Consider the following 8,369-nt stretch of genomic DNA (forward strand, 5'->3'; position numbering starts at 1 on the left):
TCTCGGTGACCCAGGTAGATCTCTTGCATGGGAAATGAACAGAGCTTATTTCCTTTCTGAAAATCATATTTTAAATTAACCCAATTGTGATTGTAAGTCAAGAATTGATATTTATTCTCTCTCTCTCTCTCTCTCTCTCTCTCTCTCTCTCTCTCTCTCTCTCTCTCATTTGAATTTTACTACCTTTTCTTTGAGTTCAGATGAAATGATACATATCCCGGTTATCTGAATAGATATACGATAGCCGCCTGTGTATTTCGACATGCATTTCTATAGCTTAAATGCTGATTTTGCTCAGTTTACCATTTATTTGCAGTTATTATACACTGTTCACCATTTCCTAGATTTTCCTGAACTTTGTTCATCTTGATTCCGTTAAGATAGAATATCAAGAATAAAGAGAACAACCAGAGTAATAGTTCGATTAATTACATTCCGTAGAAAGTTGTCGCTACGATTAAGGTCATCAACTTCGAAAACAGAAGAATAAGATTCGATGGACAATCCCCTGACTAATTGGCGAAAGGCCTCATTTAACTGGAAGTGAATGGTATAGTTAGGAAACGATAGTGGCTCCCATTGAGCTTAAGGGAGGCAGATACCCATACACTGGCCATTAGGACGCCTATAAAGCACAAGGAGGGGGCCGGGAGATCGATTGGAGGTTACCAGCACCGCAACCTGTTGATTTATGGCTTGCTACTGGAAGAGAATTTTTTTTCCCGTCGGCTAAAGGGAAAATAGTCTCAGGTTGGTTGATTGATGAATTAGATTGAGATTTTCCTGTCAAGGGAGACTTTTTTTTTTTTTTTCCTACCGTCGATAGAAAATTACAAGTACTTTATTTGAGACGTATTTGTAGAAAAATATATTGATATTGTTTTTTTCTGTATAAAGATACGTGGAATATCTATCATAATTGCGGAAAAGCTTTTCATAAGGTAGAAAAATAAATGTTTATTATAAGACTCAGATGCGTTTATATATGTTTTGTTTAAAAAAGATATAACATTATCAAAAGAAATATATACCCTTTTGTGTATATTTTACATGTAAAAATCTTTAGGCCTTTTTAGAAAAAGTATTCAGGAGTACAACTAAATTGGCTTTTTTATTTATATTTGAATATTAATTTTCAAAGGTACTGACTCATTCAGCTTTTATTTAGAATTAGAATGTACTTTTGGAGACAATTTTAGTTTCTTGTTATTAAAAAGATTTTTCTCATGTTGAAATTTTTTTCTTTCTTCATCACGATGGTACTCAGATTATTTTTCCTTCTGGAATCTCGTTTCTTTCCAGTTATGAAAAAAACATACATCTTGTTTTACTCTTTCCGTCTAAATCTCTTTTATGAATAAAAGGTGATTTTTTTTTATCTCCGAAACGTTAATGAATTTTTTTACTCACTGAATTCGAAATTTAGCTATTTTTCCCTAAGGAGATATATCGTCCTGTTTTCCATCTCAAGGAAGATAGTTTTTTTTTCCTCTCTCTCTCTCTCTCTCTCTCTCTCTCTCTCTCTCTCTCGAAGCCATGACTAAATTTTCTTTTTAAAGAAATAACGTGTCAAGCTAAAAAGATTTTTTTTTTTTTTTTTAGGATTATTTTCCCAGTCAAAATTGCATTCATTTCTTTTCAGTTTCAATTGGGGAAGGTAATAGATTTTTCTTTAATTAAAAGTTCTCCTTTTCATTTTCAAAGTAATTCCACTTATACTTAAAAAATGCCGATCTCTTTAACATTATCTCTTATAAGAAAAGTTGCTGAAAAACAGTTATTTCCGTAGTCGAGGGTTTGCTCGCGAGATTGTCAATAATTTTAAGATTTCAATTTCAAAGGTAAAAATGTTTTCTTTCTAAGATACACTTCCTTTTTTTCCAATTTTATCTCATTGTATGCAAATTCCAAATATGCCTTTAAAATGATATACAACCGACATATATTGATATGTATGTTCCCATCAAACGGAATATTTTGAATATAACAGAAAACTATCCCCGAATGTTTCCTTTATTGACTGCTTTTGGAGAGAGAGAGAGAGAGAGAGAGAGAGAGAGAGAGAGAGAGAGAGAGAGAGAGAGTTGGTAAAAAGATACGCATCTCTTTCTAGCTAAGTCGTCCCCTCCCTTCCATTAAGGCCCAGTCATTTCCTACGGTTTGATTGCCTGGTCGCAGGAGATTGCTCACTTCGTCATTGATGAAGACATTCTGGCGCTCTTGCTAATTGGTCGTTAAGACCGTGTAGTTGTCCAATGGGCGAACCTAAATGTCTGTTTGAATCAATGCCAAAATGAGTGACAAGTCTGAAATGTAGTGTCCAGCTCACGGAAACTCAGTCAGTCAGGGAGCAAGCATATTTGAAATGATAAAATTTTGGGAAGTTTAGTTGTGGTTGAAGGGAATTGATAAAGACTAATGCTTTCGTTGTTAGAAATTGGATCAGAAGCAGCTACCCTTTTCTTGTAAATTGTAAAACACTGACATAAGAAGAACTGGAATCTCAAGAAAAAGTGGTGAATAAGTATTATTTACTTGAGAAATTTATTTAGAATCGCAGCTTCAATAAAAGGAAAATGTATGAAATGCAGCAACGTTTCAACTAACTAATGACAGACATTTTTATTTCGCCAAAAGCAATGCTTTGGAACTATTTGAAGTCAACACCAGTCTATAACAACTAACTTAAATTAATACTTTCTGTAAGAAAATGTAAAAGTTGGCCAGTAGCTTTTTCACAGTTATTTAAATGTAATACAGTAATATTTAGATAAAAAGTTGAACAGACGTAAAAGTAACCTTTCACCAAAAAATTAAAAATCAAGAAGAAATTGATCAAGTACCAATATTTTCTTTACCAGATAATGTCGAACAAGTAATTATGTAATTAAAGGATTGGTTAGTATTCATTATTTTCTTTACAAGCCAGTACTTAAGCATCAACAGTCGACGCTCCCTAAAATCGAATGAGGACAAAATTATTTTCCATCGAAATCTTCGGTGATAGAATTTTATTGAATATATATATATATATATATATATATATATATATATATATATATATATATATATATATATATATATATATATTGTGTGTGTGAAGTTGAATGAACGTTTAGAAATATTTCTTTTCTTAGAAATAAATCTAGGAGCAGTATTTTGTACAAAGAAATCAACCAAAATACTATAATTTTGTTAGAAGATTTCCAGAGAAGCAATATTTTAAATCTGGCTCAATACATTTTTTTTTCTGGCGTTCGCTGACTTGAGCAACGACTTTTTTGGTCGCGCCTGATGACGGAGAAGGAAGAGGAATTCCTCTCCTTAAGATGAGAAGATAAAATGTATGGTCAACTGAGGTCTGAGACTACTATATTTGATAAATTTCGGAAGAGAAAGCGAAGAATGAGAGAAATTATGTCGATACTTATGAGGTAAAAAGGGAACATTATTGAAATGTGATAATGAAAATTGGTAATGAAGTAATTAGCTTAGGGTATTTTATGCAAAGTACGTCAGTGTGCAATGCAATTGACATTTTTTTTATTCAACTGCGATTTATTGATGTTTACCTTTATCAGATGTGTTAAAATGTATTGATTGAATTATAGTATTCTTTCGACACTGGGTTATGTTTTGCTTTCTCTTTAGAAAAAGAAATTTTATTCCTTGGGAATCTTACTTAACAAGCAAATTTGTTTATGTTTCATGATCAATATTCTCATGGTAACTACTACTACTACTACTGAAGTAGTAGTAGTAATAATAATAATAATAATAATAATAATAATAATAATAATAATAATAGTAATATTTAAAATAGTAATAATAATATCCATTGCTCTTTTAATAATTATTATCATACACCATAAAAATATTCTCAGTCCTTTCTCCCCCTAATCCTAAAACATATCACAGTTGCCCACAAGAAAGGACCGTCCACGGTATAACTATAAGCGCCGTTTCTCTATTATGAGAGGGACAGGAAAAACGATAAATTAGAGGAATAGGATAAGTCAGGTAATGATGAGGAGCAATTAGTGAGGCTGGTCATAGGGGAGCCCTAAGACACGCCCTTCGGGTCCTGCCTTCTCGGGAAAGTCTCCTATAAGTGAAGTCGTTTCAACGAGAGACTTTTGAGGCCGACTTTTCTTCAAGACGTCTTCGTTCGCTTTCCCTGGTTTTCGTTCATTGGTTCGTTTGGTCTTTGTTCTTTATATAAAAAATAGAGTTTGAGCCATTGATTTAAATTTTGTATTGGTTATTGTGTCATTTTTATTGTGATTAGAATCAATAAATTTCAGAGTTATTTGATACTGGAGTCTAATGAAGTTGCTCTCTCTCTCTCTCTCTCTCTCTCTCTCTCTCTCTCTCTCTCTCTCTCTCTCTCTCTCTCTCTCTCTAAGTGGCTATTTAGATTACTATCTATATGGGTATCGGTCAGATGGGAAAATGTACCTTGAATAATATTTGTTTCGTAACTACGAATGTTGATTAAAAATATTACCTCATCTGTAGATTCTTTGCTTTAATTAAATAACTGCATCATGGAAGTTTTAATAACTTTTTCCTTTTTTGTTTAGGAAGAGCACCTACATTTGTGTTTGATTACAAATACACACCTTGATGTTTTACCGTTGAGGCTACATTAGTAATGTTTCGTCTTTATTGTGAAATTGAACAAATTGTTTCTTAAATAGCGCGTAATTTTTTTTTTATCTTTAAGAGAAATTTGCCAAAATTTAAGATAGTCTTGAAAAAAATTAAATTCCTTTAGGAAAAATTTGCCAAAATTGAAAACATTCATGAAATATAATATTTATTTCCCGTATTTCATTCATATGACTTTTTATGTAAGTCAGCGAGACTATAATCTTAGCCAAGCATGTATTTATGCTTAATGTTTGTGTCAATTGAGGGTAATAATATTTTTCTTACTGGGCCTCCTCCTTTCACGGAGTCCGACAGTGATCGCTGATCGCCGTAGGGATTTTTAAAAGGTTGACTAATTTGATCTATGCCGGTCTTTACCTGCAAAGATTCTCTCTTGGAAATTTTAAATCTTATGTCCTTTATCCGGATGTTTGTAAATTCTAGCCTTGGTTTAAAACCTTGATCGTCAGCATTTTATATCGATTTTAACTCCTGATAAACAGGTTTCCAATCTTCTTACTACTGTTATCATTGATATACTACATCTGCCATTTCAGATACCTGCTGTGGTTTATCACCTGTGTTTGTCTTCCTAATGTTTTTTACTCTGATATGATAGACATTCTTATCTCTGTAATTACCCTCTCGTATTCGCATATTGTGGTTGCTTTTATTTCTTATTTCCATTCAAAATCTGATCTGCTAAAAAATACTGCTTTGATTTCACAATGAATTTCTTTTGACTTTTAAATACCTTCCGTGAATAATTGTTATGGTCCTCAAAAGAGACACTATCATGTAGTTGGGCATGCAATAAGATTTTTCAGATGATCTTCATATAAATATATATATATATATATATATATATATATATATATATATATATATATATATATATATTATGTATATATATATGTGTGTGTGTATATATATATATATATATATATATATATATATATATATATATATATATATATCAGCATATATATTTGTATTATATGTATATATATCTCAGCATATATATATATATATATATATATATATATATATATATATATATATATATATATATCTATATATATATATATATACAGTATATATATTATATATATATTATATATATACAGTATATATATATTATATATATATATATATATGTATATCAGTAATATATATATATATATATATATATATATATATATATATATATATATATATATATATATCAGTATATATATATATATATATATATATATATATATATATATATATATCTACAGTATATATATATTATATATATATATTATATATATATATATACAGTATATTATATATATATATATATATATATATATATATATATATATATATATATATATATATATATATATATATATTCCCGGCCATTTTACAAAAAGGCCAATTACCTAAATATCTCGTCATTTTGCAAAATATTGGTCCTTTTGCAAAATGTCGAGTTATTAACGTCATATTGCAATATGACAACGAATTTGGTCTTTTTGCATAATAGCCGGGCATTTTTTTAAATGACAAATTTTGCAAAATATATCTGTGTGTGTCCTACTTTCTTGAGTCCTACTGGAACTATAGAATGACCATCGTTGACTTCGCTATGTTGGTACCACAGAGTGGTCTCCAACAGTTTAAGTTCCCCATTGGTATAAGTGACTTATGGCATTTAGGTCCAAATAAAGGTGATGATATGATGCGCTCATTTGCTTATGTATGTATGTGTTTACGTGTATATTGAGAGAAACGATAAGAAAAATCTATATTTCAACCCCGAACAGTGGTTAAAAGTCCATCTTTTATCCGTAGTTACAAACAAACATGATACATGTACGTGTTCACTCGGCCTCGTCTATGCTCGAGTATCTCCTTAAAGATTACGCTTATCTAGTGTGACCCTATACACGAGCATAATGGACTCCCAAATAGGGACAGTGTCAGCTGGCCTTTTAAAAGCATCATGCAATTGCAAGGGGAGGCTTTTAGGAGGTTCATGTCCCGGTTGCAGACATTCGCGTCATCGTCTCCCTTAATAGTTGTGGGTCCTCCTCCTCATCATCCTCATCCTCCACCTCCACGTCTGGCCCTCGAGTAATCCACGGCAGACCGTAAATTATTGTCAGAGTGAATAGTATTACTAGACCGGCAAATGTTCCTCGTTGTGTGGCCCGGGCGGCAAATGAGGTGTATTAATGAGGTGTAAAAGGAGAGTGGAAGAAGATGAAGGATTAGGAAGTGGTTGGGGTGGGAGAAAAATAATGATAAACGAAGCTGAGGTGGAAGTGCGAAATGGTTTATGTAGAGGTTTTCTTTTGTCTGGATGATTTCATAGATTTCTTTACGTTGTTAAGGGTGTTTCTATACAATAAAGATTGCACAAAATATAAACATTGCGCAAAACCTTTGATAGTCTATGGTGGATATTGAAGGCTTCCATTCACACAATATTGATGCACTGTTATATTGACGTCAAGAATGTTGCCCATAGATTTTGATCATCGACCATTAGAATACCCGAAGGTGAAATTCATTATAAGTCCATGGAATGAAAACAATTCTTTTTTTCTGAGACTATTTCAAACGGGAAGACTATCTTTTTTCCACTTCTACAATATTTTTAGTTTCAAATATAAGATAAGATTTACTTTTTCGCTTTCGGAGGATGTTTTCTCTTAATATATTTTTCTTTTCCATGGTCACGTTTATATTCGTTATTGTGTTTTGAAATCCATGAATTATGATTAATGATATTTTTACCGCTTGCATATGAAGAATTAAATTTCTGATTGGTTCTACGTATCCGTATTACTATTTGTTTTATTAAAATTTGAATCTTCTTCAGCACAAAAATTGAAGATTAGATAAGAGGGAAAACATATTTCGTAATGCCTTTACTTACTGTGGAAACTTATTTGGTTGCAAAATAAAAGAAATAAGAAGAGATAAAAGGGAATAAATATTTCGTAAAATTTATGGTATATACCCAAGGAAGAAAAATAAAATTTGATAGTAATATCCCAGCGTGACATATCGTGAGACAAGTGCGTGACCGTGTGGAATTTACCACTCGTTATCCGCTAGTTTTCCATAATGAAGTTCCCCATTTTTATTATGATTGGCGCAATCACATGACAGGAGGCACTGTACCTCATTAATACGAAACGACATAATTCATCGCTTTCTATTAAGAGAAATCAGAGATGCGTTTTAGGGTTGACTCAAACTTTTAAATAATCAATTGAATTAATTTTTCTTGTTTGGGCCCCTGGGTTTATAGCATCCTGCTTTTCCAGCTAGGTTTGTAGCTTAGCAAGTAATAATAATAATAATAATAATAAAGCAAAAAACGTTCAATATTATAAAATGGAGACAGGTGCCATGAATAGAACTCTCTGTGTGGGGTCCATCAAGAGATGGCGGATTGCATCATTTGCTGGAGATTGGTAGGAAGGGGGGCGGGGCGTTGGGGAGTTGAGTGACTTCGGTATCGACTTGTTGTGCAGCCTGTTAACGTCGGAGATTCACTGTTAGCGGTGTGGGGGTCGTTACGTAAGGTCGTTTTGACAGGGGAACAGGCCAATGTCATTAGGCGATCGAATACTCTCTCTCTCTCTCTCTCTCTCTCTCTCTCTCTCTCTCTCCTCTCTCTCTCTCTCTCTCTCTCTCTCTCTCTGGTGTTGCTAGAT

Source organism: Palaemon carinicauda, chromosome 31, assembly GCF_036898095.1.
Source record: "Palaemon carinicauda isolate YSFRI2023 chromosome 31, ASM3689809v2, whole genome shotgun sequence".
Classification (NCBI taxonomy): Eukaryota; Metazoa; Arthropoda; class Malacostraca; order Decapoda; family Palaemonidae; genus Palaemon; species Palaemon carinicauda.